The sequence below is a fragment of the Prinia subflava genome, chromosome 3 (assembly GCF_021018805.1).
Source record: "Prinia subflava isolate CZ2003 ecotype Zambia chromosome 3, Cam_Psub_1.2, whole genome shotgun sequence".
In the NCBI taxonomy this organism is placed as follows: Eukaryota; Metazoa; Chordata; class Aves; order Passeriformes; family Cisticolidae; genus Prinia; species Prinia subflava.
In genome coordinates this window covers 3,678,260-3,705,903 of record NC_086249.1, presented here as the reverse complement: position 1 = coordinate 3,705,903, position 27,644 = coordinate 3,678,260, and the positions used below count along the sequence as shown (strand labels likewise).

General features: G+C 44.5%; 1 protein-coding gene across 10 annotated transcripts in view; it reads right to left on the bottom strand.

Moving 5' to 3' along the window:
* BBX (BBX high mobility group box domain containing) overlaps positions 1 to 17,214 on the bottom strand; it is a 132,067-nt gene extending 114,853 nt beyond the window's left edge. For 7 of the 10 annotated variants that reach the window (XM_063393801.1, XM_063393806.1, XM_063393807.1 and 4 more), the window contains exons 1-2: positions 15,296 to 15,453; positions 13,736 to 13,808 (exon numbers count right to left, since the gene is read on the bottom strand). The gene's annotated coding sequence lies outside the window, so the exon portion shown is untranslated. Of the gene's footprint in view, positions 1 to 13,735; positions 13,809 to 15,295; positions 15,454 to 16,208; positions 16,230 to 16,490; positions 16,571 to 17,056 lie in introns of those variants that run through there. The other 3 variants (XM_063393802.1, XM_063393803.1, XM_063393804.1) reach the window with 3 other exon arrangements.
* Between the last annotated feature and the right edge of the window lie 10,430 nt (positions 17,215 to 27,644).

The window sequence follows — 27,644 nt, the reverse complement described above, 5'->3', positions numbered from 1 at the left end:
CTGACTTTATGAAGTCCTTCTGAGCAATAAGCCTGACTTTACGAAGTCCTTCTGTGCATTCTTAGAACCAGCACAAATATGTTTCTATCACCTTCACACATCTTGTACAATAAACAAAACATATCTGTGCATCCTGGCAAAACTCATTTTCAGGGAATTAGGAAGAAGAGAGGGCAATATTCACACAACACTATATTAAGAAGAGACCTTGGCTTGGAAGAACAAAAGACCAGGTCCAAAAGCTCTGACCTGCAAGGGTATTTTCCTATCAGGCAGCACAGGCTCTTAGATGTGGAGGAAGAATCCTGAACTGAACTTGGATGTGAACACTTTTCTCAAGTCTCAACCAGTAAGCTAGAAATTGACAGGTAACAAACAGTTCACCACCATTTTTTCACCAACCAAAATCAGAAAGTAATGTGCATTGGGCAGATATTTTAGTAACAAAGAGGTAGTTGGTGTAGTAAGTTTAGCAGTCATGTAAGAATCTGCAGGAAGTTTAGGAATTCTGTACTTGATTCTGCCACCAGTCATCTGGTCTTACCTGAATATCCCTGAGTCTACTCTGCAATCTGCAAAATGAGAGTGGGTAGCACTGGTTCTGAAATGTTTATAAAATGTATTTAGTTGATGCCTGCAAAAGCACACAACAGAAGAGTAAAATGTTATTACACTCTAAAAACATGCTGTTTAACAAAATACCTAATACATAAATGACAACACTACCTATGTTCTACAGTACACTCTTAAAAGATTTTCTTATATACCTGCTTAGAAAGTGAATTGTTTTGATTCTCTGGTAGGATGCATCTGAAGTCCACCTCAGAGAAAGAAACAGAGAAAGATCTTTTTCTAGATCTTTACAATCAAACAAAACTGAGCCTCTGTAAAATTCTCCAAGTATTACCACATAGCTACAATTAATGCAATTGCCATTCTACCCTGACAGAGCAACAACAACAACAACAAAAAAACCAAAAAAACCCAAACAAAACCAAACCCAAAAAACCCCAAACAAACAACAACAACAACAAAAAAAACCCACCAAAAATGTGGACAACTCTTCTCTCTTTCTGCCCTGCTACTTACTAACAAGTTTTTCTTTCAGAAGCTGCACAACACTTTACAAGGGAAGAAGCTATCACCACCCAAGTTTGTAAATGGTGAAACTGCTTTATTGGGTCTCTGTATCTGAAAAGGCTCTGGTGGCATACTCTACCTTTATTCTAAGGCTACCACATACCTTCAACCACATTTGTTGAAATTCACGCTAACCACCAGTGTCATTATACTGGTAAAGTACAGATGATCCTTCAAGACACCTCAGTGAGATCCATAAATTCCGACTTGTAAGAAAATCTTAATTTTCACTGATGTCTGTAACAAAATTCTCACTGAACTCAGCATGACAGTGATTACACCTAATGGAGTGCAGCTCCAGGGCAACAACATAGCTCTTTTTTGGAAGGGAGATGGGGAAAATCACACATATGGTAAGCTGCCCCTGTCACTTTTGGTGAGTGGGAGAAGTACTTGGGGAGGCAACAGAATCCGTTTTGCAGACAGTGCACAACACGTATGATACTTTGCAAAGGACATTCCTCTGCAGTTTACCTTACACAAACTTGGAGTGCTCAGGCTAAGAGAGTGCACCTGCTTTTCCACTCCCTCTATGCTTGGCTAGGGCCACCACAAAAGCAGACTGTTTGGCAGACACACTACTTGGTTCAGCACTAGCAGAAATGCTTCTGGTTCCTCAGTTTAAAATTGTTCCAAAAAAAAGACTGGCCCATCATCTAAATACGGACTGCCGGTTGCTTATTTCACTAAGTTTATCCATCTGACTAACTCTCGAGAGAAAAAAGTGAGTTTTAATTGCAGTGATGGGATACCACCACCATTACCCACTGCCATCTCTTCCCCTACCCCCAGTAAAAAATAAAAAGGAGTGAGGGTGTCTAATTCTTCTGATCATACGCTACTTATGTAGTTTCAGCAATGTTTTAAACACACACTTCTCCTAACTGGTTTTGCCACAATCCCCCAGACTAACACAACTAAATTCCGTTCAGCAGCCTCAGTGGAATTGCACAAATTCACATCAACTCTCATTTCAGAACAAAGTGAATTTTACACTCAGATTTTTTAGCCTGACCAGTAGCCTATTTCCATGTAACCTAGCAGAATACTGCTAAGCACATGTAACAGGTTCCTCTGAGAACACTTTGACAGACAGAACACTGTCAAAGACAGTGATTCTCCTGATAAAATCTTGGCTCCAATACTTATTTTCTGAAAGGAAAGAAAGGCTCAACATTTCACATGTCTAAGGGGGGTGTGAGGAGAAAGAAGCAAGTTAGGACAAGAACAAGTCAATCCTATGAAAATGAATTAATTATAAAATCAGCCACATCTAAAATCACAGAATGTTTTGGGTTGGAAGGGACCTTAAAGTTCATCTAATTCGAACTCCCCAGCCATGGGCAGGGACAGCTTCAGCTAGACCAGGTTGCTCAAGCCCCATCCAGCCTGGCCCTGAACACTGCCAGGGATGGGGCAACCACAACCTCTCTGGGCAGCCAGTGAAGTCATCCCATCATAGTTAAGCATTTCCTCCTAATATGCAATCTAAATCTATTCTCTCTGTTTGAAGCCATTCCCCCTTGTCCTGTCACTACCTGCTCTTGTGAAAAGTCCCTCTCCATCTCTCTCACAGGACACATGAGGTACTGGAAAGCTGCTACAAGGTCTTCCTGGAGCCATGTCTTCTCCAAGTTGAAGAATCTCAACTCTCTCTGCCTGTTCTCACAGGAAAGGTGCTGCAGCCCTCTGATCAACTGCATATCCCTCCTCTGGAACTGCTCCTACAGGTCCATGCCTTTATTATACTGGGGATTCCTGAGCTGGATGCAGTTCTCCAGGTGGAGTGTCACAAGAACAGCATAGTGGGTGAGAAATAAAGCATTCTGCTGGAACACTTATGTTTAAAAAAAGCTAATTGTTTTAGAGCAGTTAAAAACATGAATTCTTCAACAATAAACAGCTCCTATCAAAAAAGTTACCTAAATACATGACTATGCTATTTTCTTAGTGATCTCAAATCAAATGTATGTGAAAATGAAAATGATGACCCTTTCAGGATGAGTGATTCATCTTACTTTGGCTTGCTCTCTTTAAGAGTAAGAAATACTCATTAATTCTCCTGTTTCAATTTTAAAGGAATGTTTTCTTTTTTATTTCTTTATAAAAATTGACCATTTTAAACATTTGCAACCTGCAATAGCATGAATGAACCTTTGCTTCAATTTTCCTCTAATTTCTATTCAGCTTTCTAATTTTATCATATTCAGTTCTACCAGTCCACAATAACTGCTGAGACTTTGAATACCCTATACATTGCTACAAAAGAATACAGAAAACCAGGCCAAAGGCAGGATCATGAAACCTCTGTTTGCACTGGGGAGCAAAGGCCATAAAACCACTTCTTGAAGTGTGTAACTCCTCCTTTATGTGTGGCAGGGGCAAAACTGCACTTGTACACAGTTTGTGTAACTGTACTACCAGGCCTCAGGCACACTCTGCATTTCTGAGCACAACTCTTCTCCTACCTGAGGTCTAAATCTGCATTCCTGAATAGTCACAAATACTGCTACACAGTTCCCCTGCTGCAGAAGAAACGCGTGGAGCTGCAGAGTCAATACGTTATCAAGCTCTTCGACTGCTCAGATGCTATTAATATTTTGGTAGGGTGGGGGTTAGAATTCGTGGCAGCCACCGAGTTGCTATGGCATATATGCCAATTTTTTTTCCTTATTTCTCTTCCCTCTAATGCCTTAGCAATACTTGCAGCATCCAGTAACAACATGGTTTCATGTTTTGCTTTCTCTTACCAGCAGTGCTCGACTCCTTCCTGGATGTTGCAAAGTACCTCCTCAACCACTGAAATCACTATCACATGCCACATAGTCAAAAGGAAAGCTAGTAACAGCAATTTAAAATAATTGATCTTTTTAATGTTAAGTATGTATCTGGGTAAACACAGATCTGTTGATCTCTATCTTTTAGAAGCTACAGAGAGTCTAGCACCCACCAAAAAAAAAAAAAAAAAAAAAAAAGGGTTAATATGACCACAGTGCTATCTACTCTGCATTCCTTAATGGCAGAAGATACTGCCCAAGGCATCTGCTACTGCAAACAGGAACTGGATAATAGATGGTAAAGTCACCTAAAAACATATATTCTGCTTAACAGAAACAGATACTGTTACAAATTAACTCTTTCTGAATGAAGAAATCATATCCACATTTCAGAAGTTATTTTTTGTTGCTAGATGAATTTTAACAAAAACACACCTAATTGCAATTTGTCTTTAAATTATTACAAACAACGTGAAATCCCACTGTAATATTATGTAACTCAATTTATATTAAACTAAAATTAATTGCAAATGTTTGATGTCAAAACTGCAAACAAAGCTCAAATGCTCAACAGGTAAGTAAGTCCTCCTTGAAGTACCAACAAGTACTAGGTTTAGAACTAAGTTACCTGAAACTAATACCTTCCATTGCATCTGCAGAGACTTTGCTCCATAAGTCACTTAACGGCACTTCCTGTAAAGCTGGGAAACAAACTGGGAATTGGAAGAGTGAGATTACTTGTTTTCCTTCTCTTCTGAGAAAACAAGGAAGTTTGAGTTCTGTTAGTTCTAAAAGCTTTCATTCAGTTAAGCAGAATCAGTTAGCTTACTAGGGATAACACTTTACTTTTATTTTAAGTGCAAAATCTATTTGCATTTACTTGTGCGTTTGTGCATGAGTGTAATTTTATTAAGTAGGACATTTTTAAAGGCCACAATTAAAAAAAGGTATAATCTGCAATGTCCTAAATAAAAACTTTCTTAACAGTAGCAATCTAGATAAACGCACATAGGCCAAGAAATTACTTAGAAAATGTGCAGGTATACAGTGCATGCTCTGAAATAACAAAAAAAGTAGTGCCTAATTTAGTGTAAAGGCTAAATTTAGCAACATATTTTAATGGTTGTCTACCAATAAAGACTGCTTCTGAAAAAAACAAAAATACCAAAACAAAACAAGATTACAAGCACAAATTTAAACTAAGTGTTTACTGAACGAAATCCTGATTTAAATCAGTTCAATAGGTGTAACTGGAATGTCAAGGCAGCAGACACGTGAGCGTACATACAGAGGGGCTCACAAGGGCCAGGAATAGGAGGCATAAAACCCTCCCTGCTTCCAGTGTGCCTGCCCCCACTCTCCTTCAGCCCTACTCAATCTCTGCAAAGGCTGTTAGAGCGCCACAAAACACCATCCCCCACTCAAAGATTTTTTCCCCTTTAGGATCCTTGAATTAGAGAACACATACTGTCCCCACTGCAGATCTGACCTGTGCCCTCCTCTCGTGTAACCCATCGCACGGGGATGTCTGTGATGACAGCCTCACCTCCCATTTTGATTTCCTTCTTTCTGCAAAGAGTAACAGTAAACGTCAAATGCAGCCCTGTGGGTCCATCCAGGGAAGCAAGAGTGCACACAGAAACCAGATCAGCTGTGGCACAGAAACCAGCAGGACTGTTCTTAGACAAAACACAGTATCTGGTCAGTTTTCTCAGGTGCTTCCCTCCATGCACGCCAGCATCCTCTCACTCACTTCGGCCCCATCAGCAACGGTGCAGCGAAACAGAAAGCTCGACAAGGGACATCCTCAAGAGTCCACTTCACTATATAAATAAATAATCCATTTCCTCTAGACATGTCTCTCAGGAGGGCAGGATCTTCCTTTGCCGATTGAAAACCAGGAACATGTCGCAGGCACACAGACTCAAAGCTTTGTTTGGAGCTCCCACCTGAACAACAGGCCAGCCCTGAGTAGCAGCAACCTAAGTGATTTCAAAACCAGCAACTGAGTATCCAGATCCCTTCCACAGCTTCCTCCAAAGGATCTGAAGCACCGAGATTCTACCTGGGTCCTTTTAACCACAGACTTAATCTACCTTCTGCTGCTTTGGTACCCAGTGCTGAGGTGAGACAGATGAGCACAAGCACATACAAGAGATGCAAGGAAAATACTTCACATGCAAAAATTGTTTTACACACACACACAGAGGTAATTTTCTCATATTAATGGGAATCTTACAGTAATGAGAAATGGACAAATTCAACCTTTACACTTAGTTACCTGTCATTTACTTCCCTTATTTAAGGTCTTCCATACTAAGAAATAAAGTTAAAAACTTCCTTCCCTTGCTCTACTTCAGACACTTGTGCTCTTTATTTAGCCCAATAGTTTCAAAAGAATGGCACTTGAGCTTCTGCTTACTCTTTTAGCACCAAAACACATTTTTAATCTATACAACAGAGGAAGTAAATTGTGAATAATTGCCTGCATTAATATATTTGCTACCAGCTTTGTCATTCTTTAATTTGCACACACCAAATTTCCCCTTATAAACACCTCTGTTTCTCCAAAAGCAGCTGGAAATTAATTATGCTGGTTTTATTTTCTGATTAATTCATATGCTATAGTTCTGTAATCAGTGCAGGATCACACTGTAATTTTGCATACTTGTTTCAAAATACATTATGAGCACTTGAAGATTGATGTTTAACACAATGTATGAAAGACCATCTCAAACAAATTAAAGGGAATACAAATAAATAAGAAAAAGAATTACACATATCTTCAAACAAGAGCTAAGCCCTGGAAGCCACAAGCTTGTGGCATGGAACACTGATTAGAACTAAGCTGGGCAGGAAATTCACACTACTCAACACGAAATTTGGATATAAAGAAACCTTTTGCAAGGAGAAAGAGCAGCTGAAGACAGATCTACCAATGGAGGTGAAAATGGTACTTCTTTCCAAATCTATCATCTCTGACCATCAATTTGCAGTACATCAGAATGCTTTCTTTCCCTAGACAGACAGCCAACTTATGAAGCAAACATACTTGAACAAAATGGCTTATGTGCCAGAAGACTTCTCATCTACCAAATGGCATGCCCACAGTTCATGCTCTCCCACCCTCTTTTCATTTACAGGAACTCGACATGTTTCAGCAGTGTCTCTCTCTATTCCCAGCTCTTCCTGCATGGCTCACCATCAGGTCAGGGATGGCCTGGAAGCCTGTGAGTACAACAGGTGCCAGTCCTTGGCAGGACTATCTGCCCATCAATAACTAAGAATAACGTGAAATCTGCAGCTTTCCTGAGGAATCACAGGACACCAGGAACTTCAGGCAGCAAACCTGCAAAGGGTGCACATTGCTGATACAAGTCTGGTTCTGGCCTTTGGTTCAGAAATTCACCTGCACAGCGGTAACTGCAGGATTGGGCTCTTCACCACGAGATCAAGAGAAACTGATGTTCCTGTAGTTCACCCCATCAGTCAGCACGATGTTGCTAACTGCAGCTCACTGTAGGCAGGATGTGGCTCAAAGACCACCACCTAGGGAAAGCAGACTCAAACATGGCCAACCACAAAAACAAAATGAGGTAAGAAATCAAGTCCTCCCTCACTACTTCCATTCTCACCTAATTTTTCTTTACCCAGCTTCACCTTCAAATTTCTCATGAGGTTTAATATTAAGTTAAATATTGCTTTGGCAACCACAAAGCAATGCATTCTCTCACATACACAAAAACTTAAGAGTTATTTGTTTCATAGAAGAACAGACAGGCTGTGGAGGCAAGACGTACTATTCTACTGCAAGAGACATAATCTTTATTATTTCTGTGTGACACGCTTTCCCCACTGCCATCACTGGGTACCTCTGGACTGTGCAAGGCATGAGCACAAATGAAAAACAAATACTTGAAACAAAAAGACAGACAACTTCTAACAAGGTTTAAGTTTAAAAGTCCTTATGTAACCTGCAGGAAAAACATACTGGGGAAAGACCTGAAAGGTGTTGGTTGAAAGCCATGAAGCACTGAAGCACTGCCTGACGCTGAGCAGCAGGGTACAGTCACCAATCCCCGACCCAGCTCACCACTGGCACAGGACCACGCTTAAGACTTCTCCACCTGAATCCTGCAAAGGGCCAGCTCAGTTCTCATCTGCAGAACCAAGGAGCAGGCCTTCAACACGTGTGCCTAACTCTGCCACGGGCACCTCAGAAGCACAGGACAAAGCCCCTCCCAGGAATGAGGCTGGCACAAATCCTCCTGTTGCTACACCTGTGCAAGAGGAGAGTGATCCCACAGCCAGGAACGCAGTTAGGGACATTCCACAAAGCCTCAAAGCACACAATTTCCTACACACATAATGCTTTTCAGAAAGAAAATCCAGAGGGAAAACACCTTTCCATTTTCCCTCAGAAAGGGAAGGTGTAGACAGGACTTGATAAGCTTCTTGTCAAGAGAGCTTCCACTTGCATTAAGTTCCATAGATCCCATGTTGTGCAAGTCCACTGAATTATTTTTATCTTTGCTGAATGAGGCTCTGTGACATTAAGGGTCAATAAAATGCTGCTTCTTACTTTCAGCATTTGCTACATTTTATAAAATCTCTTAGATAGAGACACCCACATGGAAGATTTCTGACAATAAAAATTCCATGCTTCCTAAGCAACTGATTTTCTTAGTGTAGCCTCATAAAATCCTGTTAACTTTCCTTCCCCTCACTAAAAATTGAAATATTGTTGTACTAGGTTTCTTTGTACTCAGATATGCCTGAAGCTAGTTTATTTTCACATGCTGAATTGTCCACGCTCATCGGGACTTGCTATTACATTATGTATTTGTGTGCTATAAAGGAAAAAGCACAAACACTGGAAAGTGTCAAAACCATGCTCCTCCTCTTTGTTGATTCATTTTTTAATGTAAATAAATTTATAAATATTAGAAATAATAAAATGCTGCTACCATTGTGAGAATACAGCAAACCAGTCTACACCCATGCATTAAGGAAAGTGTGCTTGACTCCCCAAACACAACTCCAATTTTTACATCAAATTTTTATTTTAAGTAACAAAACACCAGTAAACAGCAAATCTTACATATGTTTACTGTCTCTAGAAATAAAAGTTCAGTGAGCAAGTTACCCTATTCATCACAATACTGCCAGAGTGCCAAAGCAGTTGCTTCTGTCAATTCTATGTTTTATAAGAAAATCAGTTGTCATGTTGAATTAGATTATGAATATGAAAAAAAAAAATTTAAGAACTATTTCACATGAATCACATTTTAAAAATTTCACTATGAGGAATCATTTTCCTCCTTGCATTAACTTTACTAAGTTAGTATTAAGTAAACAGGGGTAATAAACACTGCAATAAACAGCAGTTTAAATACCATGTTTACTGGCAAAAGCTCTTAAGTAAGCCCTCCTACTTTACACTATCTTGTCAAAAAATATAACCAAATTGTAAGTCAGCAACTTCACGACATTCTGAAGGTGTTTGGTTTTTTTAAGCAGCATTATGAATGAAAGTGGAGTATTGGCAGAAGATGTCCAAATGGCACAGAATTCGGTGAGACTACTCACATCTCAAGACAGGCTTTTACCAGGAAAGCTTCAGAGCAGTAGCACACACCAAAGGAAAGGACACAAAACTAAGGAGTCAGATGCAGATTTTATTCCATTCCCTGCTAAGGCTAACCTGCTAAGTGACTGCAAGCAAGCCTACGCTCCTTCACAGCTTTTCATCTCAGATACCTAAAACAGGAAAACAAATGATTGTTCCTGATCTTGAGGTGTGTGATTACAGCATGGCTTGTGTATTTCACCAGACAGGACACAAGTACATAAGTAAGGCAAGGCCTACAACTGCCAATTATTAATAATATCAGTATTATTGAGAAAATCTATGTGCTTTTTTCTTTTTCAAACAATGCAAAACAGCAGCCCATCATTAAATTCTTAAATTCAGAGGAATCCTTAGGCCGGTTCAGATCTTACCCCTTCTGAAACTATCAAGAAGGGTGACAGCTGTAGGACTCTTTTTGTGAAATTCCCATGTCCACCAGGACCACACACACCTCAACTACTCCCAGACAGAAACACTGTATCATTACTGATCTTAGAAAAAATAAAAACCAAAATAATAGAAAGGAAGTCCTAATAATTGTCTGACATGAAACAGAACGAAAAAGCTTCTGGCAATAGCACCTCAGGAAAGGAGAAACATGGTAGAAGGAAAATAAATAAACTTAATACTGTAGAAGTTAGAAGGATGACTTTAACCTATTTCTTCTCAAGAATGCTTTGAAATACATATGATTCTAAGTTCAATCCAGCTTTATAAACCCCCAAGTAATAATGAAAACATAAATTATTAAGTTTACAGTAAGCTACAACAATAGCTATACTGCTATGAAAAACTTATGAAAACTGACCCAGTATGCAGGTGCTACATGATTTAATGATGCAGGAAGTACTGCCACTCTCCATTTAGAAGTGACCAAGGGACACATGGCTGTGCTTCTAAAAGTAAAGACATTGGAAGGCACCAGTAGGCCAAAGCTGTGCTGCTGATTCCACTAGTGGCCACAGCAGGCCATCCCCACAATAGGGCACTGCAAGTCTGACTTGAGTCCAAAATTTGGAAAGCAACTTCTGGTTTAGACTACATCACTTGCCAGAGCTCACAGAGACAGCCTGCAAAACACTCAAAAATTAAAACGAGAGTTTCAGTTCAGTTCCAATTTTAATTTATAGTACCTTCCTCCACCAAGGAACCGCCTTCAGATAAAGAGGGGGATCTGAACACTACACAACCAATGTACTCTTGAAAGAGAAGCAGTGTCTCACCTCCCAGGTGTCCAAATCTCACCGCAGGTACATTTACAAATGTCACATCACAGCAGCACCTTGCACACCACAGGTCTCATCGACCTTACCTGCACCTTTCCACCACCACACGTGGTGGAAGCGTACCTCATCCCAGCTCACTCAGTCCAGATCTGCTCTCTGCACAGCACTCTTTCCCCAGCTCTGTGCCAGAAGCCTGCCCTGCCTCATGCCATGTTCTCGAGCTCCAGAGACACTGCGCATCCTCAGCACACAGACCACGAGCAGCAGCAACCTGGAAGAACTTGAAGCTCTGAATGCGAGCAATCACACCGGTGAATTTAACAGGACTTGTCATCTGCTTCAAGATATTCACGTGCTTACAGGATTGCTTGCTACTGAACAACTAATTTACGAACAAAGTGTATTCAGAGCATTCCGGATAAACAGAAAAAAACATTAGTTATAAAATAATGGATGATTACCTCTGATATTTTATGTGGAATACTGACATTTAGTATCTTTAATTATTCACTCAACAGCTATGAAAGAGAAAGGTTTACTTCCTTGAAGGGAAAAATAAACACGGACACCATCACTCCTACACTCCATTCCTAAATAAACCTCCTGCTGAAGCCAATGGAAGTTTTGCAAGCAATGAGCTTACAGCAAGCAGCCCCTAAAAAACTCTGAAGTGTCAATGGCAAACTTCTTAAATATTCTGAGTTTACCTCCATAGAGAAACCAGCTATGTTTTGCTAAATTACATGCCTGCTTGACATGGTTTATCAGCTTGCTGTGCCAAGAGGGAGAGTAGTGCAACAAACTTTTGGGAGCTTGGGCCCATTTTTGAAGCATCCACAAGGCCCCTTGCTGAGCTGCTCATCACCTTCTATCTTGTGCCACACCAGCCCTGCACTGGCACCTGCCAAGCAAACCAGAACTCCTGTACGTCAAGAATGAATTTTAGTCAAAATCCACTCATGAACAGTTACTTTAGTGAGAGCTGTGTAATAAATGAAATTTTCCCTTTTACCAAATTAAAAGATACCTAAAGTAAATGGAGATTTCTAGTCATGGACAAATCTAACGAAATCTCTATTCTCACACTAACTAGGCACATTATTTTCATTACCTTTTTTTAAAGCTACAAGGAAATGTATTTCTTCTCTTCCTCTGAAGTTCCTATCATGCCTTTTACTAAAAGAGATACCCTACCCTTTTCTTTGCTTAGGCCAGTTCAGCATCAGGTGAGACACACATTCAGCACTATGCACAAAAACAAGGTCCACTGCTCTCCAAGTGTGGGACGGTTATGATCACCACTTCACTGCCAGATCAACATTCTATGCATCCAAAAGACTTCACAACAAAACTAAAACCAGATAATGACTCAAGACCTGAGTCAAGGTCTCTGAGCTATTCTTGTTTCATATCCTTTACTATTAGTCAAAATAAAGAAAATGGCCTTAGCACGAACAGCACTCTCATGTGACTCTTACCTGAAAACACTGAAAATTAAGTTCAGAAATCAGTATACCTGTATTCAGCCCTGATCAACATTTTGAAGTCTATCTGCCAGTTTTGAATTTCCAGATGCATTTTTACTTGGAAAAAAATCCTTGCATCAATTACTCTTCACAGAACACGATCCTTGCCAGTAATGGTATAAAAGCGAAAGCAGTATTCTCCTATGCAACTAGTCTGTCACAAAAAAGTTCACTAACTGCGTTTGGTGTTTATACTCTGAGACCTGTACATACCAACCACACCACACACAAAATCCAAAAACCTGAAATTTGGGTGTAGATCTGCAGGAACTGGAGAACAGGAGAATTCTGCTTTCAAACCAGCTGCCCACAGTGGTTATCCCAGCCTTAACACCAGCTTTGTGGTCATAACATCACACCAGAACAACTGCTCCCAACAGCCCCCTTCAAGTCAGGATGTTTGGGACCATCACTTATCCTATTTCTGCAATACACTGCCTGCAAAAGGTCAAGAGTATGTTATTAAATATTTGCATTTATGAGTACTAAGCTTACCCCAAATACATGTCTTGTTTTGGTTTTAATTATGTGCAGAGTAGTACCACGAAGAAATGCTGCCTCCCACTTCCCACTCTGGGCCAAACGCAGGTCAGTGACACCATGGGCAATTGTATGAGAAGTGCTCCATACTTGCCACCCATTTTATGTCATCTATAAATGTGACCCCAAAAATTTACAACCTCTTCTTTAAACTACCACTTCCATTCAGCTTAGAAGGTGTCAAACCTTTCAAAAGTTATCAAACTTTTCCCAGAATGCAGATTAAAAAAACCCATTGTCGTGTACCTGAAAGCTTAGGAATACTAGTAAATTAGTCACTAAGATACATATTTCAAATTGATTGGTATCTGTATTCATCAATGCCAAAAGAAAAAACAGTAACACAGAAGGAGCATGGATGGAATTCTAATTAGCTCTCAGTTCAAGTGTTAAAACTGAACGAACTCCTGTTGCAGCAGCATTACAGCTCTGCTAAACTTCTCACTGATTCTTGACCTCCAGAGTTTTCTAATTACCTACTCAGTTTACATTCTCATACTTTTCTACCACTGAATTTTAAAAGGACTTTACACACTCATTAAATTTTTGACCTGTGTGTTGCACTTTGCATATTCCAATGTTAGTTTGCTTTAAAACTTTCTCCTTAAGTCAATCAGCTGATTATCTTGACAAAGTTTAAGGAAAAAAAAAACAGAAAAAAAAATTAGTGAAAAGAGCTCTGAATATACACAGCCTTTTAATTCCCAGGTTACTTGGAGGCACCACTACACACAAACTTTTTATTCTAGCAGTGCTAATAGCTACATGGAGAAGACATGTTTTCTGAGGTGCTAAAACCAGAACAAGCATCTTCCTCACCAAAAGTGACAGCACGAGGACCTCTATCTTATAAGAATCAAGTTCTTTTTTCATGTGTACAGTTTACATACTTACCCAGGAAGGCAAATGGAAATTACAGACAGACGAAGATGAAGCTGTCTCAAAGCCTTTGTCATGTGATAGTGACCTATAAAGTATCAAATAAAGGCACATCATCAGCACACCATGATTTTACAATATTGCAACTCACCAGATCGCCAACAAGAGAGATCCCAAAACTTGAAACTTGCTTCCTCCTCACCCCCATCCCAGCTAAGTTGTCATTAAAACAAGATGACAGTGGCAGGAAACCGAAGGGAGCAAACAAAAGATGCATCGTGTCTTTAGAGGGCATTAGGAGTGGGCAAATGGAGCAAATCATCTGAGTGTGCATCAGCAGGGTGGGTTATTTTTCCTCTCTCTCTCTCTCTCTCTCTCACAGGGATGCATGTTTATGAGCGCGCACTGACACCTATACGTACACACACGGATGCATCACGTAATTATTTACATGCACACACAGTAACACTCGCGTGTATTATCAAAATAAAAGACGGAAAGTTGACCACCATCTGCAAGGAGGCATACATAACAATAACCCCCGGGAACTTACACAAGTGAGCGATCAATCCCCGCGCGTGGATAAGCCAAACAACGCAAAAAATTAACAACAAGAACAAGCCGCCAGACCGTAGGTACGAGATCCACCCGGTGAAAAAGACAGAGCGACGGACGGAGGCTGCTCGGCCGGAGCACAGTTGCAGGTAATGCCCGCTGCCCCCCGGCAGAGCCCAGCCGAGCCGCCCGGAGCGCTGCGGCCGCCCCGCCGCCACCGCAGCCCGCGGGGAGCGACCCCCGGCGCCGCGGGGGGAGCGGCGCTCGCAGCCGCCGCCCGCCCTCCGCCCACCCCCGCCCGTGCAAAGTGTAGGGCCACCGGAATCCGGGCTCCGGGGTGCGGTGGAAAGAAAAGGTATTAAAAATGGAGAAAGACCGCCGTGACCCAGGGTTTTCCCGTCTCCCCCCCGCGCCCCCCGCCCCCGGTCACCATCAAGTTTGCATCCTAGTTACAAAATGTCGATCTTGAAGGCTGACAAGACACAGGGAGAGGGGGAGAGAACGAGAGAGAGGGAGAGAGTGAGTGAGAGAGAGAGAGAGACGAGAGAGTCCATCTTGCTTTGAGGGGGGAGGAGAGGAGCAATAATGCAGCGCATAAATCTCACCCTCCCGGGGGAAAAGTCTGCACAACACCTTTGGGGGCGGGCGGGCGCGCAGGGAAGGGGCGGCGGCGCGGGGGGCTCCCCGGCCCTCCCAGCTGCCCTCCCCGGCGGGCTCCGGCGAGGCAGGCTGGCAGCAAACACCTCCCTGCTGCTCCCCTCCTCCTCCCCGCGGGCCCGGGCGATGATCCCGCTGCTGCCGCCGCCGCTGCCACCGGGGAGGAGGTGCCGCCGCCGGGAGAGCCCACATGGAGACCGGCACCCCGTCCCTGCCCCGGCGGCCGAGCCGGGCCCCTCCGCCGCCCCGCCGGGCTGCGGGACTTGGACGTGTCACCAGCAGGACGGGCAATGGTTTCGGCGCCCCAGGCCCGAGTGACCACCGCCGGCCTGGCGGCGCCCCGGCCTCCCCGCACACACTCACCTCCGCAGAAAACTTTTAACCGCGGGCCTCCCCCGGAAAAAGTGGCGAATCCGCCCCGCACACGGTTAAAGCCCCGCGGCCCCCCGGCTCGGCTGGCGGCGAGCGGGGGAGACCCGGGCACGGTCCTTCCCCGCCCCGGCGGGGAGGGAGGGAGGAGGCAGCAGGCAGGCAGGGAGGGGGCGGGCAGCCGCCTGCCGGTGCCTCTCGCCCCGCCGCCGTGCATGTCGCCTCGGCGGCTCTCGCATCGCTTCGTTTTACCTTCCTCATTCAGCGGCGGCAGCGGGCTGCCACCGATATTCCTAACGCAAACCTGCTGCCGTGCGGCGCCCGGGATTAACGCGACTGCCTCCTTCTCCCCTGCCTCCAACCCTTCCTTCCCCGTCCTCCTCCTCCTCCTCCTCGCAAACCCACACTGGATCGGCTCTCCTCATAGCCATGCAAGTTTCATACATTGCAAATAAACCCGAGAGGAGGAAGAGCGAAGCGCCTGGCGGGGAGCGGGGGGGAGGAGGAGGAGGAGGGCTGCTTTCTGTAATTTACCAGCGACCCGATCTCGCAGCAGCAAATAACAGCCGAGCAACCCATCCGGCTCCCGGCGGCCGGGAGAGACCCCCCCGAGGCGGCCGCCCCCTCCCCAAGGCGCCCCCCGCCAAGTTTTCTGTCATCGCGACCACCCAATGTCACAACTTACCTTCAGAAATAGGACTTCGCGCGGCCGAGGCCTGCCGCCACCTCCCCCCGGCCCCCGCCCGCCTTCCTCCCTCCCTTTCTCCCTCTCCACCTTAAACTTATTGACACAACATAATCCCGCATCCACGCGAAACTCCGGCAGGGCCGCCCGCCCGCCCCCCCCGCTGCCCACCGGGGCCGCCGCCGCCCCGGGTGCATCGCCGATGACTACCGGAAAACGCACAGCCCAACTCTCCGGCCGAGCCCGGCCGCCGCTGTTGTTGTCGGGGTCGGCGCCGGGGTTTTTCCTCCCGCTCCCCGTACGGCCGCTGGATCGGCTGCTTCCCCCTCTCCGGGTTTATATCCCCCCCGCCCCTTCTCCCGGCGGCGGCGGCGCGGAGCCCCCCAGGCCGGCGGCAGCCGATACCGATCCGCGCACTCTCCCCCGCGCCTCGCCGCCCCTCGGGATGAAGTTTCGTTTCTGTCTGTCGCGATTTCCCTGTCAAGTCCCCCCGGAGGCACGCACCGAGCGGCGGCCGGTGGCCATCCCTCCTCCTCCTCGCCCTCCTTCCCCTTCCTCTCTCCGCCGCTGCTCTTGCCTCTCTCTGTGGCGGCGAGAGGTGCCTGGTTTCAAACGCAGCCTGGCACTGGCTGGCCTACCCCCGCCGCCTCTCGGGCTCGGCTCGCTGGTGTTTTAAATGCCCTGCGCTGTACCGCGATCCACTTGGCCCCCTCCTCGTCAAACACTCCCGGTCACCCCTGCCCTCCCGGCCGGGCGGAGGGCTGGAGGCACCAACCCACCCGTCCTCCGCTGCCCAAACTTTGAAAACGAAGGCAGGGCTGGCAAGAGGGAGGAAAAGTGACTGGGAGCCGCGGCAGCCGCCGCGCCGGGCAGGGGAAGCCCCGCGCCTCCCTCCCGTCCGCCAGCGCCGCAGGAGGGGCGCGGGGGGCTGCCCCGCCGCTGGGGCGCGGAGCGTGAAGCGTGGGGCGAGGGCACCCCTCTCCCCATCTCTCCCCCTCTCTCTCTCCCTCCCTGCCTGCCGCTGCCCATCTCCGCCGGCCCGGAGCGGATCGGCGGGCGGGGGCACTCACCTCGGCGGGGTGCGCACCGCGCCGCTGGGCCGGACGCGGCTCGCAGCGCAACCCCTCCGCCTCGGCGCCCGCGGAACGCGGCTCCACACAGAGCCATGCAACCCGGGCAGCGCCACAACACTCCCCGCGATATAAGGCGCCCCGCCATTGGCCGGCGCGCTGAGCGACGGGCCCGCCGGCCACTCAGCGCCGCCGTTACACCCGCGGCCCGCGAGGGAGCCGCCGGCGCACACACTCCCCGCACACACTCACACAAAGATCGCCGCGCTGCCCCTCGCGGGGTTCGCGGAGCCCCGGGCCGTGCCGGAGCGGGGCAGGGAGCGGGGGCCGCCCGGGGCGGCGCGGAGCCGTGCCGGCCGCGGCGCCGGCAGCCACTGTCCATTGGCCGCCCGGGCAGCGCCGCGAGAGTAACTACGCCTGCACTGGCAGCGCCGCGGGGCAGCGGGGTGCGGGCTCGGCGCGGCCCGGCGCACCCCGAGCAGCCCCCCGGTAACTTACTCGGCCGAGTTGGGCCAGTTTCATTCAGAGGCCACACCGCAGCGAGCCAGAAGTTGCGGGAGGCAGCAGCGCATCCGCGCAGCCCCTGCCCGGGCAGTAAACACGGGGAGCCGCCCCCGCGCCCCGCGGGCGGACGGGCCGGGCCGGCGCTGCCCCCTGAGCCGGCCGGGGGCTTCAGGCGGCGGCGCCGCGCCGGGATGCGCCACAGCTCCGGGCGGTGCCTCCTGCCGTAGGAATCCTCGCCCAGGCGTGGCGGAGAGGCCCTCACCGGGCCAGCATCGACAGCACGGCCGGCTTCCCATCGGCTTCCCACAGAGACCGCTCTGCTGGCAGAACTAGCCGAGTATAACGCTGGGGTCCGCGCCACGCTCCGTGTCCTGCCCAGTGCTCTGCCCTGCGCCTCGCGGACCGCACCAAACACATGGATGTGAAACGCATTGGAGAATTTCCGTGGCTCACGGGCTGATGTGCACAAAGCGACAGTGTGAGGCCAGCAGCTTTTGCATGGCTGCGTGGTGATTGTGCTGACGGGTGTTGGAAATGTAGTCTAACTTTTTGGGAGAAGCTCCCTTCCACTACAGAAGTCACACACAGTGTGGAAGCGTACTGCGTACACTGACCCTGTGTATTAATGTTCGCGAGGGCTTGAATATATGCAACGTGAGACCCTCATGGTTTTTAAGCAGAAGACACGTGTCATTTATTCTCGGAGTTGGGAAGAACTAATTTTTTGTGTGGTTCTGTCTCTAGGTGGGATGCTGACTTCCAGTCAGCAATTGTCATATTAAAAAAAAAAATCTTAAGGAATAATAGTTATAATAACAATGGAAATTTACTTTTTTTTTTCCCAGTAGGAGAGCAATGTTTGTGTTTCATGATGGCATTACACATCCAAGGATGTTGCGGAGTTTATTCCATATGTTCTCAGTCCTGAGCTTTTTTCCAATGTAATATGGTTTATTTCAGCATCTTCCTTTGGCTTGTCTACTCTTCTTTCATTCCCCAACCCCTCTTCTCAGTATAGCAGAATTATGTTAAATCACTGTGAAATAATATTTCTTATGTCTGAATAATACTGTGCAGTAAAGTACAAGCTCATATTAGAAAACTAAATTGTATCCATATTTCTGAGAAAGCATTTTAAATTAGCCTGCACATTTTTTCTTAAGATGTGACAAAAGTATTGTAAATGCCCCTCCCTTTTGTTTGTTGTAAGCAGGGGTGGGTTTGTCAGTGCCTGAATAATATAAAAATAACAGCATAAACATATTCTTGTAATTCATGCATTCTGCTTCAGTATTTCATTTTCATTGCTAAGAAGGCAGAGCTGACTATCTATCCACTGGAAGTCAGGTGCATGCCAGGTGTCAGGGGCTGGGACACTGGCAAGTGAAGGCCCACACATTTCATTAGTCACATATGAAAAGGTTGGCCTAATTTTTAGGCAGAGCTTCCTCCTATCGTTTCCAGGTTGTGAAGTGCTTTGCAGTAGTGGGTAAGCAGCATCTTTGCAGTATGCATAAACAGTTGCTGGTAAGAGGCCTAATCCAGACAGTTAAAACTTGCATGGTATAGTTTCTTACATGTCAGTATTAGTGCTATTAGTGCCTTCTTTCCTTGATTCTTTTACGCATATTAATAACACCACACCATGGAGCCTCTCATACCTCTTCATTGCTAAAATCCTATCAAAGCAGGTAATTACTGTGCAATGTAAGTGATGTAGGCATTTGATAGTATACATGAACCTCATTTTAAAGGTTGTTTCATTTTGTTAACAGATCTCTCTATTACTCTATTGATACCTTTGCTGGCTATTTCAGAAAAGAGGCCAAGATAAGGACACTGTGCATATAATGTAGTTTTTTGCAGCTGTACAAAATGGACATACAGTGCTCCTAAGTAGAACAATTGTGTTTTGTGTCTGCTTTGTTCAGTTACAAATGGCTTGTGAGTTAGTTGCAAGGCAGGCCACCTATTAGGTCTGTAGAAGCACCAGTATTTTTTCACCCTTTAAGAGAGATGAGTAAGCTGAGGTGCGCTGGTATGTTCAGAAAACAGAATGCTTTGCGTTTCCACTGCCTTTGATTTATTCTGTCCACAGTGAAAGAGACAACTGTATTTTCTTGGCTTGTCAATCCAGGACCTTTTGCAAATACTGAGGTCATGAAGGGGAGAGAAAGAGGATAGTAAATATTTCTGGGTTTCCATTTTTTTGTATATGATTTCAAGCAAATTAATATCTTTTTATGCCCACTTGGAGACATTTCTGGCTTTCATCAGCCACTGTTATCAAGAGTTTTAAGCTTTTAAGTGTCTGTGAGGAATTTTTCAAGGGACAGCAAGACAGCAAGTGCTGAAATTTTTAAAGTTCCTTGCTTGTTATTATTTTAGAACTCCACACAAGTGGCACTTTTTAGATTTTTCTGCAAAAACTTGTGTCATAAGATGGGACCTTTCTGTCACACGTGTGTAACTGGTATTAGTTTTGGAGAGCCCTGCCCTACCCTGTGCAGGCTCTCGTGGGCTGCTGTGCACTGCAGCCTGCGCTGCAGTCGGTGCAGTTCAGCTCAGATAAAGCATTTGCTCAGTTGCGTGCGCAGCAGGATTTGGGGCTTCCAAGTTGCACGCCCATGGCATTTGTGTGAGTTCAGCTGGGTTTGCCTGCTTTGCGCTCAGCTGGCGGCAGAGTATCTCCCTCCCAACTGCATGTCCCCTCCTAATTAATCCATGGCACGATATAAAACTTGTAAGCGGCCATGTGTCTGAAATCTGTCGAGAGAAAAAAAAAATTTCCAGTCACTTTGTTCTTATTTAATAATAACAGGGAAAAATAGTAGCATTGGTATAAATAATAGTATATGGGGGGAGGTTCATTTTTTTTTAACTCTCTTCCTTTGGGGCCTACCATGGAGCTCAGTAGCGCCGGGGAGGGGCTGCGTTGGATCCTTAATTACCATCTTGTCTTCTCCTCCTGCCCAGGGCAGAAGCTACCTGCTGCCCATGGAACTGACCTGCCCACTGGTAGCTCCTCCAGGCTGAGGTAGACACGTGTTCCATGGCCACTGTAAATGTATTCATATAATAAAAAGGAGGCTTGGAGTAGGCAGCTGCAGCCTGAGCCTGCAGGCCCTGGATCCCTTTGAGCTGCTACCATGGCTGACTACAAGTGACGGTTGTCATGTGAGCGGGGAAGGAAGGCCATAAGGCAACTCTGGGAGCATATGCTTTATCTGTGTTAAGCTTTGCACACAGCCTGGGGAGAAGCATGGGCAAGAAAGGGTGAGGCAGATGCAGCCTTATGGAGCATGTCCCACCTCTGTTGCTTTTTTCCTGTGGCCTGTGCCCACCCACAGTCCGTGGAATAGCGTGGCATCCTCCAGGTTAAAAAACACTGGAGCAGGACAATGCATTAGTGGGCCTATTTTCCTCCCCAATGCACTTGTATAACATGGTAACATTAATAGCAATTTATGTGCAAGCAGTGAAGGGAGGAGGCATTTTAGCTGAACTAAAGCTGCAGAATATTCACTGCAGAGTAGGAACAGAGCCACAGGATCAGTGCAGGACAGCCATTCTTCAAGAAGCACACTTCTAGGAAGTTATTGTTCCCACCTCAGCTCCACTTTCAGTTTCTAGAGAACTCAACAGAAGTTTGTAGAAGTCAGAGAAAGGGCCAACTTGTTCTGTTGGTTTCTCTGTAGGAGGGCACTGTTATACTCTGACTATATTTCTTTGTTCCTATTCCTTACTCCTGTTCTTTCACAACATTAAAATAATCAGGGTATTTTCTTCATAATTTTGAGATTCTGCTTCTAAGTGTTCTTTTTCTATACTAGTGCATCTAATCATCTAATTCCTACTGTCTCCTATCAACTGGTTTGCTTTTTTTTATTAATGCCTCTTTTTATAGAGGAGCATTAGTAACTGCAACCCTTTAACAGAACCAGACATTAGGAGCATTAGATCCTACAAACAAACTCTGGCCTAAGCTGCTACCACTCTCATTTGACAAGTTAGACACAAGAGTAGGAAGGGGAACAGACAGGTGTAATGACCTGCCAGGAGTCTCACAGTATGGAAGCAGCAAAGTCAAAAATCAGATCTGAGCTTCTAACTTCCAGTGCCTTGCTCCATCCATTTCTTTCTCTGCCGCTCTGAGATTTCTCTTTCATAGTGCCTCCCTTTTTCAGAAAAATATAACTGCACCTTGAGGAGCTATTTACCATTTCTTTTCCTGTTTCAGAAGGAATGAGTAATAGGTTAGCCAGAACATCCACATCCATTTGAGTCTGTCATCTCTGTAAAAAACTCCATCTGACCCTGCAAGATATTTAGGTATATGTTAAACTCATATATATTAACTAACCCTACTTTTCTACTTGAAGTGTACAATGTCAAGAATAGTGAAGCACTTGTCTGCTAATCTCTAAACTCAGTAGGTTTTTCTTGTCCTTATACAGGTATCCTGCAGTACACAAAATATGTAAATCAGGTCAGACCTGCTTGCCTGATGTTGTGTAGCCCTTTGAGTTGGTCTAGTGCAAGCAAATCAGTTTCCATAGCCAATGACACACGAAAGCAGTGGGTCTGTCATTCACACCCAGTAACTTGGGATTCCTTCACTTACTGACAAAGTCCCTGTTAAAAGCTGGACAAAGTCCCTGCCAAAGCATAGCAGCTTTCCCTCAATGCCACACTTCCAGTTTTTACAATTCTGCTTTAATTCTCATGTAAACTGCAATAATATCTAACTGCTTTGAGCATAAAATGTAATTGGAACTCATGTTTCAATTTTAGATCGTTTGCCCCTTATTACATTTTAGTGCTATCAAGAAGGTTTCTTCCTCTTCCACACAAGGGTCTCTTTTTCCCATCTCTGTTTCTGGTATTATTAAAGCATTTATTATTTTGCTTGTTATTTCTTTTCTATAAATGTTCATGGTGCTTTAAAGAAACTGCAGGTCTGTTCTATTGTCTTTGTTCAACCTCCAGAGTGCCACCAGAGACTTCAAAGTTACCTCACAAATATGTATTTACTTCTGTCTAGAAGAATGAGGACACTCAAGGAGCAAAAAGTTCTCAGCCTGGTAGGGCCACTGCTTAGCTGAAGAGCGCGTTGTTGAGTCTGTGCTTGGCAAGTGGCAAGTGCCTGCAGTGACTCAAGTGAAAGAGCAGCACCCATGAGGTCTGAGCTGCATCCCTACAGCCTGCTGAGCTTCCCAGCAGCGTCTCACTGCTCCACTGCCGCGCCTGGAGTCGTGTTCATTCTGAGACCACAGCATGCTTTTTTGGCCACACAGTGTTGCTGCCATTTGTAAAGTAAACAAAGCAAGTGACCATTTGACCCTGAATAACAAGAGCATGCATTAGTCATTGTACTACTCAAAGGCAAGGTAGTTGACTCTTAACTTGTTATATCTAGGGAAATACAGAGCACTGCAGATGTAGCATTTGGGACCTTGTTCATCTCTGCAAGGGAGGGGCTTCAAAGAGGCGGAGATCAGAATTTTATTCCTTCAGGTGGTGGCTATGTGACACAGTGAAGACAGTGAACACCGTGAAGAAGTCCTGGCTCAGCTCCTGTCAAAGAGAAAAAAGCACCCAGTGTAGTGGAACACAAAAACTGGGAACCACATCTAGCATTTCCTTTTGGAATCATTGCTTTAGGAATTAAGATTTTCAGCTTTAAAGATATTTGTGAGGTGGGGAGCAAAACTGGATGGATCTTGAGGCCTTCTAGGAGAAAAAAAAAAAGGAAGGAATAAAAATTCATGTCTTGGACTAGTGACACCTACTATAAATATTCTTGCAGGAGCAAGGCTGTGCACTGCTTCAGTGCATCCAGGTGAGAGGACTCGTGAGAGGAAGTTAGATCAGAACATTGCATTGTTTCTGTCCCACTAGGTTCAAATGGAGAAGAAGGTGAAACTTAAGAAGGGCACTTTATCCTGCTCCTCCCAGTTCCAACATGAGAATCACTGGCAGGCCAGCCTGTAAGAACTAGCTCTTTTGAAAATATATGATGTGCCTTCCTGTGTGCCTCCTTAATGGGGCTTTCCCCTGAAGTCAGCAGGTTCTCGTGGCTTTCCCCATTGCCAAGTGCTGCGGCAAGGAAGATACTTTGCTCTAGAAAGCAGGCAAATTCCACACTGTGTGCCAGCCCTGCTTCGTTCAGCCCTCAAACACCCGTGGTGGTGTGCATTTCCCTTGTTCTGATTGTCTGCAGGTCTGGCTTAAGCACTTGTGCTGAAATCTCTGTATCACTAGGAGTTACATCCTTCACTGGTTGTAATGCTGTTGCATCTCCTTGTAATTTTCAAAAGGTTAAGTGGTGGAGCTGATCCATACTTTAAGTTTTAACTCCATCAGAAAAAAATCAGTTTGATATTACCAGGCCATTTCTTTTCAAATTATGAGTTTTGTAAATTGCTGGTTGGGGGGGTTATATTTATGTCTGTGGAGGGAAGGGGAGGTAGGAGTACCTATATTTGCAAAAGTCTAAATTTTTAAATGCTTTCAAAATCAAGCATTTTCATGTTAAAAAAAAAAATCCTTAAAAATGCTCCAACCTGAAACATAGCATTTTTAGTGCACTTTCCTGACCTTCAATGCCAATTTTCTTCAACAGAAAGTTTCAAAAAAATAATCAGTCCAGGTTAACCCAAGTGATCTGATCTGTTGTCCATTTTTTTTTTTTTTTAATTTCCATCAATTTGAAAAAATAGTGGTTTTTATAGCCATGTCTGCATTTTTTTCAAATTGAAAATTTACCTTGTGGAAGGCATGCAGAAATCTATGGTGAGATTTACGGTCTGTAATGAACTGGATGTTCATAAAGAAACCTTAAATCTATGACTCTGTTGAAGTCCTACTAAGAAGAACTCAAGTCATACATGCTCAGCAGTGCTCAGATTAGTAATTATTTCCCCTTCATTCTTGAATTTCCAGATGACTGTTGCTTCCACTTCACTTTTTCTGCACATATTAAAGTCTTATTTTGAAAAGTACTAGAGCTCCTCACATTCAAACCTCGGTCCCAGGCAAAGGGAGGTTTGTATATCTTCTGCTGACTTTGAGGGAAATGTTCATGCTTAAAAGCTTAAGCTTGTGCATGATCTTGGTTCTTCCAAAAAGACCTGCCCTCAAAAGAAACAAGGCACTTTGGCTTCTTCATCTTTCTTATGAAGCTGGAGCTTTGTGTTGCAACACACTTCTTGCTTCAAAACTTTACAGTTTGTGAGCAAAATCCTGACAGTGTAAAAAGCAGTGATAGAGCTCATTCAGTACTGCAGAATCTTCTCTGGCTATCATGAATTTATAAATACTTGCCAGGATCTCTTATTTTGCAATACAGGTGGCAACAGCTAGACAGAAGACCTGGTCTGAGATTTCTCATTCAGCCAGTGCTACATACCAACTTTTTGTTAATGGCAAGAATGGAGGGATTTAGTTTGTGTAACATTTGCTTACATAGCTTTAAGTTTATTATTAAGTTTTTAATTTATATTTTTTCTTATTTTGCTTCTGAGTGCATATATGCAATGCTCTTTTTACTTTCACTATTTCACAAATTAGCCTGAAATAAGATGCTGAATTGTCCAAAAAGGTGAAGCCTCTCCCTGGCTGCCCCCACAAACTCCAACACAAAGTAGCAATGCTGTGTGAACCCATTCTAAGAAGGGTGCTGTACTAAACCCTGACAAAGTTATTGGAAAAGATCACATTCATGTCAATAAATGCAGGGCAGTCCTCGAACTCTGCCCTTCTGCTGGCATTGGTATAATTTAGATCTCAGCATCTTTGTATCCACACATGCAGGGTGAAACAGGGGTGTGTGGATGAGTGGAGCAGAAGCTGTGACCATGCACCTTTTTCTGTTTCCTTTCCTTACCACACAGAGTGTTAACTGCTGTGGGAAGTGTTAATTCCTTAAGGAAAAATTCTCCTAGTATTTTACATTATACTTGACAGGAACCCCTTCACTTTACAATTTCAAATGAATACATTTCATTAGAAATTTTTCCTATTTCTTATGCAACATGTTGCAAACAGAACCTTTATCTTTGTTGAATTGTTTGAATTTGCTATCAAAATAAGTAAATAAAAACATTATGTGTAAATGGCTTTTCCCTATGGACATTCTCATACAAACAAACAAACAAACATGCAAACAAACCAAAAGCAAATAAAACCCAAGCAGCTGTCTGGCAAGAGGAAAATTGTATGGGTAAAAATATCTGCTTACTTGATTCCACATGCAGCTGTTTTTCAGGGAATGGAAATGCTTCATTGTGGAGGCCTCTAACCTCATACACACAGAACCTGATTACGTGAGGCTGGATTGTGGAGCTGAAATATGTGTTGGCAAGCATTTTCTCAGCAGGTACAATGACCTAAGTAAATGCCCACCAACACAAAAAAGGTCCCCACAGTTCCACCTGCCTGTTGATATACTTGGAGTGAATACTGGACTGAAGTCCATTGTACACCTAAGTTAACAAGCAGAAAGACCTAAATACAAGGAAATGGGCTAAGCATGCAGGCCTGAATACAGATTATTACAGGGGTAAATTCAGTTATACAAAATATACATTCATTCAGCACGTTTGAGGGTTCATCCCATGCACACAGGGCTGAACATGACCAAAATACAACATTTTTTTCTAACTTTGTGCCTTTCAGCATAGGAAAGTGCATGATTAAAATCTAACATATCCCTAAAGATTCAAACATTTAATTGGCAAACCCATTTCCAGAATGGTTCATGTTTCTGAAATGGGGCAGGGAAAACAAAGACACCATTAAGTTATGGTGTATGCAAACAGAAATGTGGACTGAAACTACTGGACATCAGTTATGATTGGAAAAAACTTACTGGGAGCTAGGAAAAGAATCATTTCAGCTATTTGCTAGTTTAATAATTTGAGATGTTTTCTAATAATGAATTACCAATCCAAATGAATCAGCAGCAGTGGCCTTCAAACAGTGCTAGTTGGAAGAGCCTCGTTCCACAGGTGCCTCACTGAGCTGTTTTGAACGTCAGTGCCTCTGAATGGTTCAGCATCTGCATACAGCACATACCTGGGAGGCTGTGGGCTTGCATGGCCCTTGCTAGCAGATTGGCTAGAGAATAAGACCTCTACTTCAACTCTGAGGTTAGGCCAAGTCTGTAGTCCTATGAGACAATATCTTTTAGGAAAATGAGAGTGCAAGGGTCACTGTATGTCAAAACTCTGTTATTGAAGTAGGTAGTTCTATGCTAGGGTTTTTTCATAGTTCTTCTTTTGTTGCCTCTGTATTAACTTGGTTTGATTTCTGATCATAAGCATCGCCCCCCGAGGGAAAAAGTCTTGCTGACTGTTGATATGTTGTGTTTTCTGCTGAGTTGTTCCATCGCAGCAGGAAAGGCTGGAACACCCCTTGCCCTCCAAGACACATTCAAGCAGGAATATGAGTCACACTCTGTTTCATGTATTTTCACCACCTTCACTTCCCTATCTTTTCTCTGCATTCGCTTTTTTACCCTGCTCACACTTGGGTGGAAATTGTCCATTGTTGTTCCCACTTATTTATTTTATTGCTTTTCTTATTTCAGAATCTGTGTGCTGAACACAGCTTCTGCAGCACTTTTAATCAAGGAAAAAATGAGTTTGTTCACATTTATACTCCTTTATGATTTAGGACCAGTGAGAGATAGAGTATCCTTTCTCAAAAGGAGTTTTCATATAATCAATTGCGATGGTTTAATGAAAATGCCCAAAAACTTTTTAGGCATTTTCCTGTTGCCATGAATAATGGTGCACTTTCTGTAAGGGTAGTGTTAGCTTTTGCCTAGAAAATTGTGTGGTTGCTACCTTCCCTGTTACTGTTCATCACCTTCCCAGGAAAAGGCCTAGTTGGTGAAATCTTGTTGCTGTTTTTGTTAGAATACAACCTCTCATTTAAAATATTGCTTTGACCTCTTGTTCCCCATCTTTATTCAGAGCTTTTACAATGACACTGAAGAAAGTCCAGAGTGTGGTTTTGTCAGATTGTTATCCCTGGACAGAGATCTGTAGGGGTAGCCTGCTTTCCTTGTGGCAGTAAC